Raw genomic sequence first — 11,798 nt, 5'->3', positions numbered from 1 at the left:
CAATACTGCCAAAAAGAAATACTTAGGAGTTAAGCATAAATGAGAAAGACTTGTACAATGAAAACTGCAAAACATGCTGAAAGAAGTTAACTGATTGGAAGACTTAGGAAAACATAAGTATTACTCAAAGCACTCTACAGATCAGTACAGTCTGTCAAAATCTTGATTTTTTTTTCTCTAGAAATTGTCAAGCTTATACTATATTTCATAAGGAATCTCGAGATTCTGAGCAGTCAGCACAATCCTGAAAAAGGAATTAAACTGGATGACTTTCATTTTCCAGTTTGAAAACTTACTGCAAAAACAACAGTAATCAAAACTAGGTGTTGGCTTTAAGACAGACATATAGACTAATGGAATAGAATAGCCCAGAAATGAACCATCACATAAATGGCCAGATGGTTTTTGACAAAGGTGCCAAGATCGTTTAGTGGACAAAGGAAACAATGGAGAAAGGGAAGTCTCAATAAATGATGCCGGGAAAGCTAGATGCCACATACAAAAGTGTGAAAGTGGGGGACTTTTTTGGCAGTCCTGTGGTTAAGACTCCATACTTCCAACGCAGGGAGCAAGGGTTCAATCCCTGGTCAGGGAACTAAGCAAGTGCCATGACCGAAACAAGTGTGAAGTTGGACATTTTTTCAGTCACTAAGTCATGTCCAGCTCTTGCAACCCCGTGGATTGCAGCACACTAGTCTCCTCTGTCTTCCACTATCTCCCAGAGTTTGCTCAAATTCATATCCATTGAGTCAGTGATGCTATCTAACCATCTCAACCTCTGCCACTCTTTTCTCCTCCTGCCCTCCATCTTTCCCAGCATCAGGGTCTTTTCCAATGAGTCAGCTCTTTGCATCTGGTGGCCAAAGTATTGAGGATTCAGAATCAGTCCTGGTGAACATTCAGGGTTGATTTCCTTTAGGAGTGACTGGTTTGAGCTCCTTGCTGTCCAAGGGACTTTAAGAATCTAGCACCACAGTTTGAAAGCATCAGTTCTTCAGCTCTCAGGCTTCTCTATGGTCCAACTCTCACATCCTTACCTGACGACTGGAAAAACCATAGCTTTGAACCTTTGTTGGCAAAGTGATGTCTCTGCTCTTTTTTATGCTGTCTAGGTTTGTCATAGCTTTCCTTTCAAGGAGCAAGCATCTTAATTTCATGGCTGCAATCACCACAATGATTTTGGAGGCCAAGAAAATAACATCTCTCACCTTTCCCCCTTCTATTTGCCATGAAGTGATGGAACTGGCTGCCATGGTCTTTTTTTTTTTTTTTGAATGTTGAGTTTTAAGCCAGCTTTTTCACTGTCTTTTTTTCACCCTCATCGAGAGGCTCTTTAGTTGCTCTTCACTTGCTGCCAATAGAGTGTTATCTGCATACCTGAAGTTGGTATTTCTCCTGGCAATATTGATTCCAGCTTGTGATTCACCCAGCCTGGCATTTTTCTTAATGTACTCTACGTGTAAGTTAAATAAGCAGGGTGACGATATGCAGTCTTGTCGTACTCCTTTCCCAATTTTGAGCTGGTCTATTGTTCCCCGTCCAGTTCTAACTTCTTGACCAGCATATATTTCTCAGGAGTATCAAAGACCTAAATGTAAGACGACAATATAGAGAATTACCTGGCAGTCCAGTGATTGGGAGTCCATGCTTTCACTGCCAAAGGCATGGGTTCAACCCCTGGTTGAGCAACTAAGATCCCACAAGCCACATAAAGACTTGACACTAAAACTTTTAAAAGAAAACACAGGACTAGAGCTTCAAAACACTCAATTTGGCATTGATTTCTTGGATATGACACAAAAGGCATAGGCATCAAAAGGAAACAGGCAAGTTGGAGTTCGTGAGAATCTTTTGTGCCAAGACACTATCAATGAAATAAAAAGGCAATCCACAGAATGGGAGATAATACTTGCAAATCATATGTCTGATAAGGAATTAAAATCTAGAATGGATAGTGCTTACAACACAAGTGGCAACAAAACACAATTCAAAAACAGGCGAAGGAACTTAAGTAGAATTCTCTCCAGAGATGTACAATGACCAGTAACCATATGAAAAGAATGCTCAACAGCACTCATCGTTAGGGACGATAGAACAATAGGACATTAGGAACAATAAATCAAAACTACAAGATAGCAACTCGTCCATCAGGATGGCTAGTATTAAAGAATTACAAGTGTTGGCGAGGATGTGGAGAAATGTGAACACTTGCACACTGTTGATGAGAAGGTAAATGGTACAGCCAGAGGCAGCCCGAGGTCCTAACCTCTGCTGCACCCCCCTTATCTGCGGGGCGGAGCCCGTCATGCGAAGAGGGAGCCTTCAGTTGGGAACTGCGCATCCTATTACATACCTGACCTGCAGATGCCCCGGTGGGCAGGCTGTTTTCTGGCTACCTATGGGGTTGTTTGTTGCCTTCCTTTTGTCTCCGGGGTCCTTTCCAGCATGCGACAGGAGAGTGTGTCCCGGGGCAGTGAGGCGGGCGCAGTGGAGCAAGTCAGGGATGGAAAAAGGCAGAGGGGTGAGAGGGAGCGGAGGGGCGCAGAAAGGCGCGGGCTTGCAAGCTCAGTCCTCATCTTACAAACGGAAACGGGCCAGCCCGGCTCCTGCTGGCCGGTGCTTAGTGCCCCGAGAAGGCAGCAGGCGGCCCCCACCCCCCGCCCCCAGATGCTGAAGCCCGCTCGGGTTCTGCCGGGCAGTCCGCCCCTGAGGGCTGCCGGAGCCCTCGGAAGACGTCTGGCGTCCACGCTAATCACGAGAAGTTGGCAAGAGCTGACCTAATGAAACCCTCGAACCAGTCTCATGAGCACGTCGGTGAACTCTCTGCGAAACTGCTGCGGAAACGGGGACCGAGTCCAGGCGTCTCAAGCTAAGGAATCACTCCATCAGCGTCTGTTACTTCGTCAGGCAGGTCAGCCGTTCCCAAGCTTCAGTGTACAGCGCGGGGTCCGCTAACACCGTACGCGGCCGACCACCTCTGCGGGGACGCAGGCCTGAGGCTCGAGCATCTGCGTTTCTACGGAGCTCCCTGGAGACACGGCGCTGCCGGCCCGGCCGCACGCGCTGTGGCCCACCGAGCGCCTCCCGCAGGATCTCCCCGGGGAGCGCCCTGCGCCCTTGCCCGCTGCTCCCCGGGGGTCGCGCGTTGACCCTCCGCACACGTGGAGCGGAGCCCCGCGGGCGCCTCAGGCCGGCTTGGGGCGGCGCGGGTCGCCGCGGAGTGACCGAGGCACCCCTGCGTCGCGACCCCTGGGCTCCGGGCCTGGAGACGCGCGCGGACCTCCGTGTCGCGTCTGGGTCGGGGGCAGCCCCGGCCGCCCTGCCGCCGCGCGCCGGGGTAGCACCGGGTCTTGCGCGAGGAGGCGCTCCCGGCCCGGTGCCCCCGCCCCTCTGCTCGCGCCCCGCTCGGCTCTCACGACGGGGGTCTGCCGGCCAGACTCCCCCGGGCCCCGGCGGGGGTCGCAGTGCAACTGGATTGAAGGGCGGGAACCCTGAAGCCTCGTCGGCTCCGAGGTCTGAGGAGGAAACCACTCCAGCCGCCGAGCCAAGGGGCAGAGCTTCGCCCCAACCCCTCATCCCGCTCTTTCCACCTGCAGCGCCGGCCTGGAGCTCGCGCGGGCGCGGGGGCTGTGTGCCGGCTCCCCGGGCCGAGTGGGAGCCGCTGCCGGCCCCGCCCGGTGCTCTGGACACGCGGCGCGGACGACCCCGGCTTCCCCCTCCCCAGGCCGCGGGCAGGCTCCTCCGAGGGCCCTGCGCAGACCCGGCGGTGTCGGGGGGGACGCGGGTGTCCAGGTCTCGGGAAACACCTCCAGATGCTTTGAGCCGGGAGCAGAGCTCCCCTGTAGCCTGGAGAGGGTTGGGGGGCGGGGCGGGGCGGCGTCGGGAAGAGGCGCCTCTGGGACCGGGGGCGGCGGGCAGCGGGCGGGAGCCTTCTCTCGGTGTCCCGCCCGCCAGGTCGCAGTTCCCGCCAGGCCGGGTCCCGCTCGCTTCACCGACTGTCGGCGAGAATACCGCTCAACGTTCTTCTGCAAGCTTGTAAAGCAGAACATGGAAGCAAGGTTCCTTGTTTAAAAGAAAATCTAGAAAATGGTTTCCTGCGTTGCGGGAACTGACCGCCTGCTAGAACCTGGCAGGTGTGAACCCAGTCTCTGGTGCTCGGGCCAGACTCCTGAGCGACTTTGAAGGGAGCGGATCTTTCGCCCTGGGAGGGAACGCGCTGAAGGACCGGGTGGTGTGGCCTCTTCTGAACTGACGGTTGCAAACAAAACACCCATTTGCCTTCTCTCTGTCTGAGAACTACAAGCCAGGAGTCCTCCACTCAACTCTCCTTCTGAATTCCACCAGAGAGACTGCTGGATCTTATGGTGGTTCTGTTTTCAATTTTAGAAAGAATTTCCATATAGGCTGCACCAATTTACATTCCGACCAGCAGTCCATGAGAGTTCCCTTTTCTTCACATCCTCGCTGACAGTTGTTACTGTCTTTTTGACAGTAGCCATTCTGACAGGTGCTGAGGTGTCGTCTCGGTTTAGTTTGCATTTCTCTCATGACCAGTGACACTGAGCATCTTCTCAGGTGCCTGTTGGTTATGTGTGTGTCTTTTCTGGAAAAATGTCTGTTGAGGTCCTCTGCCTATTTTTAAACTGGGTTGCTTGTTATTTTAATGGGGGAGACCAGGGAGGGGCCCTGGTGGGCGTCTGTCTGGGCTTGGAGGGAGGGGCAGGGGAACAAGGGACTGCTGTTGACAGTGGCTATGACTCCTGGGACCATGGAGACCCCTCTGAAAGCTGGAGGTCAGTATTATCAGAGCATCAAAACAGGGCTCCGTTGGTAGCTGATCCTCACCTCCTGCAGCTACCACTGGCGGTGCAGCTGTACCCCAGGATGGACAAGAGTTAGTGCGAACGTAGACCATCCACTGGGCAGACAGTATTGGTTCCCATTTATGATTTCTGAGCATTAGCAGTGTAGCAGGGCAAGGCCAGACAAAAATTTTACTTCTGACTTTACAATTTGAGTTAGATAAACGACAGTAAAACCCAAAAGAGAAGGATAGGAGGAAACCACTAAGGAAGCAAAAAGGAATTGATAGAGAGTACATGTAAACATTATACTGTATTGTGCAGACAAGCTTGTGTGTGATGCACTTAATGTTGGAGATAGATATGAGGAAATTGCTTTTATCTTAAAGGCTAAGTTTTAAGCCTTGTGCCTATTAGAAGAATGATGAGCATTCTGCCTTTACAGGAAAAGAGTGAAATTTATTAATTGACAATTTTGATAAAGGAGAAATTCTGAATTAGGTATTATGCTGTTGTTTTCTATATAAAATATATAGTTTGAATTTTTGTAAATGTCTACTTTCAAAGCTTTCTTAACTGCCTGCTATTTCATTTGCACCTGCCAGGGTGCTCTGCAGAGCACTTGAGAACCTGAGCATGTCCCCTGGAGAGCCATCTGCTTTGTTGGGGTTCAGAGTGAGTTCTCAAAGTGAGCTTCACTGATGTTTTATTTTAAAACATAAACATAAACTTTTCCTCTAAACAATTCGGAAATCATTTTTTCCCATGGCTCTTTAAAAGAAACTCAGAGCATGTCCTGATATGTAAATGAACAAAAATCACCTCCATTTTCAGCTGTTTGGAACCAGCACTTCATGAAAGGAAAGACAATGACGAAGGCAGGAATGGAGAGGCATGTGAGCCGTAAAAGCTGTTTCAATCACAGTGGGGAGGACACGGAGAAATGGCTTGGTAGATGAAGTCCCAGTGTCGCCTGTTGATGGCTCTGAACTTGTGCAAAACCCAGAAAGTGAGGCTAAATTAGACATGGGGGAAGAAGATGACCAGAAAAGAGGTTTAGAAGCCTTCAGTGCAGGCTTGCTGGCTCAGGTGGGAGGGGGTGAGGTTACACTGTGCTTGCCTCGCGGGTTCAGATGTTCACGGTTGATTATCGATAACTGTGGGCACTTGGGCAGAAAAATGGGAAGACCAAGAATGAAGAGTTGGAAGGCCTGTCTCTGTACGCAGCTGGGGATGTGAATTCAGATACCTACTTAATTTCTCTGAGCTGCTGTTTCCTCATCTGTGAGAGACAGTAACATCTCTATGCTTCTTGAAAATTATATATTAATTCTTCTTCCTCTTCACTACCTTTTATGATGATTTATTTTTCAGTTTGGGAATAAGTATGTGTAAACCAATTTTAAAATGATGACTTTTTCCTCCTAAAAATACTTATATCTCTCTTCTAATAAAAAACTTAAAAATACCACTGGGAGATTAGAAATTCCCAATGTTTTGCTATTTCTTCATTAAGGCAGGATTAATTTGATTAAAGCAGCTTGTGAGACATAATTCTGGGGAACCTGAGAAGCAGAAAGAACCGGTTGTAGGACAGACTGGAAGTACAGTGAAGGGAAGGACTTCACAGGGTTGTTCCCACTGCCTGCAGTCGTCTCCCCTCACTACCACTTGCTGCCTTGACCCACTCGTGCCGACTTATCCTTCTGACTTAAGGTTGCCACTCTGTCAAGAATGCGCCTCCCATCAGGTCTCTGGGATGTGGATGCTTGGAGAGTCTACCTTCTTCAGGAGTGTTTGCTCAGGTTATAATTAAGCTTTGACTGTGTTCTTATTTCACTAATGACAATCTCCCTCATGGTTCTCTAACCTCTATGAAAGCAGGGATTGAATTTCTTCTGTTTTCTGCTCATTACTGTCTCCTTGGTGTCTAGCAGACACAAATAAATGTAAAACAAAGGTGAGAAAGGCAAGATCACATCTAAGGTATTCACAAAGAATATCTTTCCATAGAAATGTCAGTGGATTTGGATGAACCTTAGAGATGTATTTTATGTAGATGGGCATGTGTACAGTTGTCTCTTTGTGCGTTGCCAGGTATAGTTGCCTATGTGACTTGGAAATCCAGCCCACTCTGCTTGCAAAGGTATGTCACCTGATGTGGGGCTGGGTCTGCCCAGAGGAAAACACACACACACACACACACACACACACACACACACACACACATATATGATGTGTCACTTTTATCTGGAAGCTAGGACCCTCAAGGCAGCACCCTCCCAAAGGTCTCCCCCGGTGGGCTGACATGTCAGGCTGTGGGGCTAGGTAGTCACCCAGATTGCTGTTTTTGTGGTGGACAATTATTTTTACAAAAGCTGATGCTGATTATAGAAGGAACCAGATAAGAGTGTAGAAAAAGTCAAGCACAGGCTATTTAGACCCAACTGAACAACTAAAAGCAAAGCATCTGGTACTTGTACTGAAACCAAGTAGACTGAGAAGAAGCGGAACAAACTTGCTTGTTCTGTGACATGTCCAGCATATACGCCCTCAGGTTTAACTTCTGATTTTGAATGATTTGATGACTGAGTCCCTCTGGGTCATATTGCTCATTCCTCTGTCATGGGGAGGGACCGTCCTTTCAACATGAAAGCTGTTAATTGTAGTTTTAAATGTCATTTGTAACATACATATCCATGCATGCTGAAGTGTTTAGGGACATAGTAGACCAAAACTGCAATTTCCTTTGAGTGCATAAAAAAAAACCATGGCACAAGAGATGAAAAGTTGATTCACAATAGCATGGAAACAATATAAATGTCCATTGACTAATGAATGGATAAAGAAGATGTGGTACGTATATGAAATGGAAAACTACTCAGCCATAAAAAAGAATGAAATAATGCCATCTGCAGCAACATGGATGCAACTAGAGGTTATATTAAGTGAAGTAAGTCAGTAAGACAAATACCATGTGTTATCACTTATATGTAGAATCTAAAATATGGCACAAATGAACTTATCTACAAAACATAAACAAACTCACAGAGAACAGAATTGTGGCTGTCCAGGGGGTGGGGGTGGGGGAGGGAGGGACTGGGAGTTTGGAACTAGCAGATATAAACTATTATATATAGGATGGATAAACAACAAAGTCCTACTGTATAGCACAGAGAACTATATTCAATACCCTATGATAAACCATAATGGAAAAGTATGTAAAAAAGAATGTCTATATGTGTCTAACGTTTCGCTATAAAGCAGCAATTCCTTGTAAATTGTAAATCAACTTTGCTTTACAAACATTGTAAATCAACTACGCTTCAATAAAAAAATGAATGAAAAAGATGAATAGCTGGATAGCTGGGTGATATAGCAAATACAGCAAAAGTGTTAATTGTAAGATCTAGGTGATGGTGTTCACTGTACATTTATTTCAACTATTCAGTATGTTCAAAAATTTTTACAAGGTGTTGGGAGAAAGATGAGTTCTTTCAGCATTTATTAAAGTTTTGTTATGTTTATCAAAATATTATTATAAATTATATTAAAGTAACCTGGGCATCAGGGATACAGTGATGACCAGGAGACATGGCCCCTGTTGGTACAGCACTCCTTGCGAGAGACAGACACATTAGCAAATGAGGATCAAACAGTTGGTGCAGTGTTCTGGGAATATCAAGAGGAACCCATCACATCTTGCCACGGGTATGTGTGCAGTGCTGGTGGTCAGGGAGATCTTGGAAGCGAAGCCAGCAGAACTCAGCCTTGAATGGCAATGGAATAGAAATCAGTTCAGGTTGTGGAAAAGGAAGGAATCCCATGAACAAATACTGTGCAGTGTTTGTGTGAGCGGGAGATGGGCTGGGGATGGTCAGCACTGGAGAGCTTGTGTTCAAGCTGAGCAACTGTCAGAATGGCTGAAGGGAAGAAGGGAAGCAACAGGGTCAGACTTGCTTTCACTAGATCTCTAGGATGGCTGACTGGAAGGCTTCCCAGAGACGCCTGAGCTGACCTGAGCTGTGCAGGTGTTCCCACCAGGAGAGGCACACGTTGTAGGAGGGCTACAGGAGAGGAGCATTAGGATGTAAAGTCAGAGATTTGGAGATGGGAAAAATGAAGGCTAGGTAAGCACACTGCTTACTGTTGGAGGGACTGTGGAGGAGGGGTGATCGTTCAGCCTTGAGCACGTGGACTCTGCGGTGTGGGTGGGACACCCAAGTGGAGCTACCCCGTTGGCAGTCAGAACTCAGGAGAGAGGTGGATACACTGGAATCAAAATAATGAAGTTTGAATCTGCCATTGAGATTAACAAGGGAGAGGACGGAGAGTGATGACTGAACGGGATGGGGGTTCCAGTACCTGGAACAATGCCTGGCACCCAGGACGTGGTGATGAATGTGGACCAGGAATTATGGGGCAAATGTTAAAGGATGTGCTGAGAAGGGGAAGCTAGTAAAGGTGTGAGGACTAATTAGCTAGGGTGGAGAAGATTAGAGGTCATGTGAGGGAAGGGCTTCAGGAAAGGGAAGATAAGGATTAAAATCTGTTCTTTAACAGTTAGGAAGTCACTGGTGGCCAAAGTCATTCAGTCGTCTGACTCTTTGTGACCCCATGGACTATACAGTCCATGGAATTCTCCAGACCAGAATGCTGGAGTGGGTAGCCTTTACCTTCTCCAGAGGATCTTCCCAACCCAGGGATTGAACCCAGGTCTCCCACATTGCAGGGAGATTCTTTCCCAGCTGAGCCACCAGGGAAGCCCTGGTGGTCAAGGGATACCTGTAATTTCCCACTCTTAGATGCGGGTGAGGGTGGCGCAAGAGAGCACACGGTGAGGAGTGGAAGCAGCAAGACATTTGGAGAAATGTGATACGATCCTCCCACTGGAGCCTCGTGGTCTGGGTCAAGGGTGACCAGAAGGCTGTAACTTTTCATCCCACCCATTTCTTCAAGAAAGATGTATAGGGACATCATACCCATTTACTGCTGTGATTTGTTATAAAATTAAATCATAATTCATAAATAACTATAAAGAGCAAATTCTCCTTCAATTATGGCTTGGATTCTTGTAGAGAAAAAAATAAATTGTGGTTGAGTGATATCAACCCAGCACTCAAGAATATTTTAAAATTAATTCATACATTTACTTAGTGCCTCTTATGTTTTTAGTCATTGGGTTAAACTGAGCAGAAGTTACCCATAGAGAGAAGCTGAAATTAGGGGAGAGGAATGCCAACAAAGGTCTGTCTAGTTAAGGCTATGGTTTTTCCAGTAGTCATGCATGGATGTGAGAGTTGGACTTTAAAGAAAGCTGAGCGCCGAAGAATTGATGCTTTTCAACTGTGGTGTTGGAGAATACTCTTGAGAGTCCCTTGGACTGCAAGGAGATCCAACCAGTCCATCCTAAAGGATGGAATCAGTCCTGAATACTCATTGGAAGGACTGTTGAAGCTGAAACTCCAACACTTCGGTCACCTGATGCGAAGAACTGACTCACTTGAAAAGACCCTGATTTTGGGAAAGATTGAAGGTGGGAGGAAAAGGGGATGACAGATGATAAGAAGGTTGGATGGCATCACTGACTCAATGGATATGAGTTTGACTAGGCTTCGGGAGTTGGTGATGAACAGGGAGGCCTGGCATGCTGGGGTTCATGGGGTCGCAAAGAGTCGGACACAACTGAGCGACTGAACTGAACTGAACTGAATGGCTGGGCAATGAGGTGCCGGGCAGGGCAAACAAGGCCCAGGAATGAAGGGACTGGTCCTGAGCGTGAACCGACGCATACTCTGATCAGGATGGTGCTGAGGAAAAGGTGTGCACGTGGGGCCGGAGGAGATAGATGGAGACCATTTTTGGTGGTCTTGGTGTTCTGGAAGTAGACATGGTCTTGTGCTGAAAAGTAAGTTGAGGAGGGACAGGTAATGGCTTGGCAGCTTCAGTGAAGGGAGAAAGGGCTGGAGTAGTCACTGAGGAGCAATAAATTAAAATAGTTTGCCTACACAGCAGGCCTCCCCGTTAAACTTCAAGTTCCCAGAGGGCAATGTGGTTCTATTCTTACCCCTTGGGCACTTTACTCAACAGTTGAAGACCCATAGGCATTTTGAAAGCTCCATTCACGTTATGGTACATTCATTTTGAGAAATATATTATCCCTTCACATTTTTTTTTACAAAGCTGGGCAAAAGTGAACTTTCAAGCCATTTAAGAATTTTTATAAATGTATGCAATTAACTTTTTTCCTACACAGCATGTAGTAGCTCTAACTTAAAAATACGAATTCTCAAGAAAAAGTGTGAAATTAATTTCTTTAGGATATAATTACGAAGTCAGGAGACCCTATCTAGTCAGTTCACCAAGATGTACCAAGAGCATCCTTGTCAAAGTTCTGATAGTTCAAGTTCTATCCTCCAATGATAGGGCAGGATTCCCCTCACAGCTGGTTTCCCATTGGCTCTGAGATGTGGGCGGGGCCACCTATTCCTGCTACTGCCACTAGCTCCACCCCACCTCATGCAAATGAAGACCAAGCTCTAGGGAACCCACGTGATTGGTCACGTGAAGGACAACGCACGGGCCCCGCCCCATCTAGTGACGCCATCACCTCAAACTCTCACGAGAGTTTGTAGATATGGTGAGAGGCTAGCAGGCCAGTTCACTGTAGCAAGAGTGGGGTCAGGGGAGGGGGCTTCAACACAAAACCCCATTCCCACTGCTGAGCCTCCAGTTCAGCTTAAGGCAGGGGCCCAAAGGGGCCTTTGGGACAGTGCCCAGTGGGGGGTCCCATGCATGCTCTTCTCCCATTGGTTGACTGCATCGGCATGCAAATGAGGGTGCGCGTCACTTCCGGAGGCCAATCGAGCGCCATTTTCTCTTTCTGGCCGAGCTGGGAGGAGGGGACGGGGTCGCGCGGGGTGGCGCGCGCCGAGCGGGGGTCCCGCCGCGCGGGGCGGAGGCGGGCGAGCGCGGGGCCCCAGCGGGCGCGGCGAG

Source organism: Budorcas taxicolor, chromosome 22 (genome assembly GCF_023091745.1).
Source record: "Budorcas taxicolor isolate Tak-1 chromosome 22, Takin1.1, whole genome shotgun sequence".
Lineage (NCBI taxonomy): Eukaryota > Metazoa > Chordata > Mammalia > Artiodactyla > Bovidae > Budorcas > Budorcas taxicolor.
The sequence above is the reverse complement of the archived record's forward strand: the minus strand, read 5'-3'. Positions refer to the sequence as shown.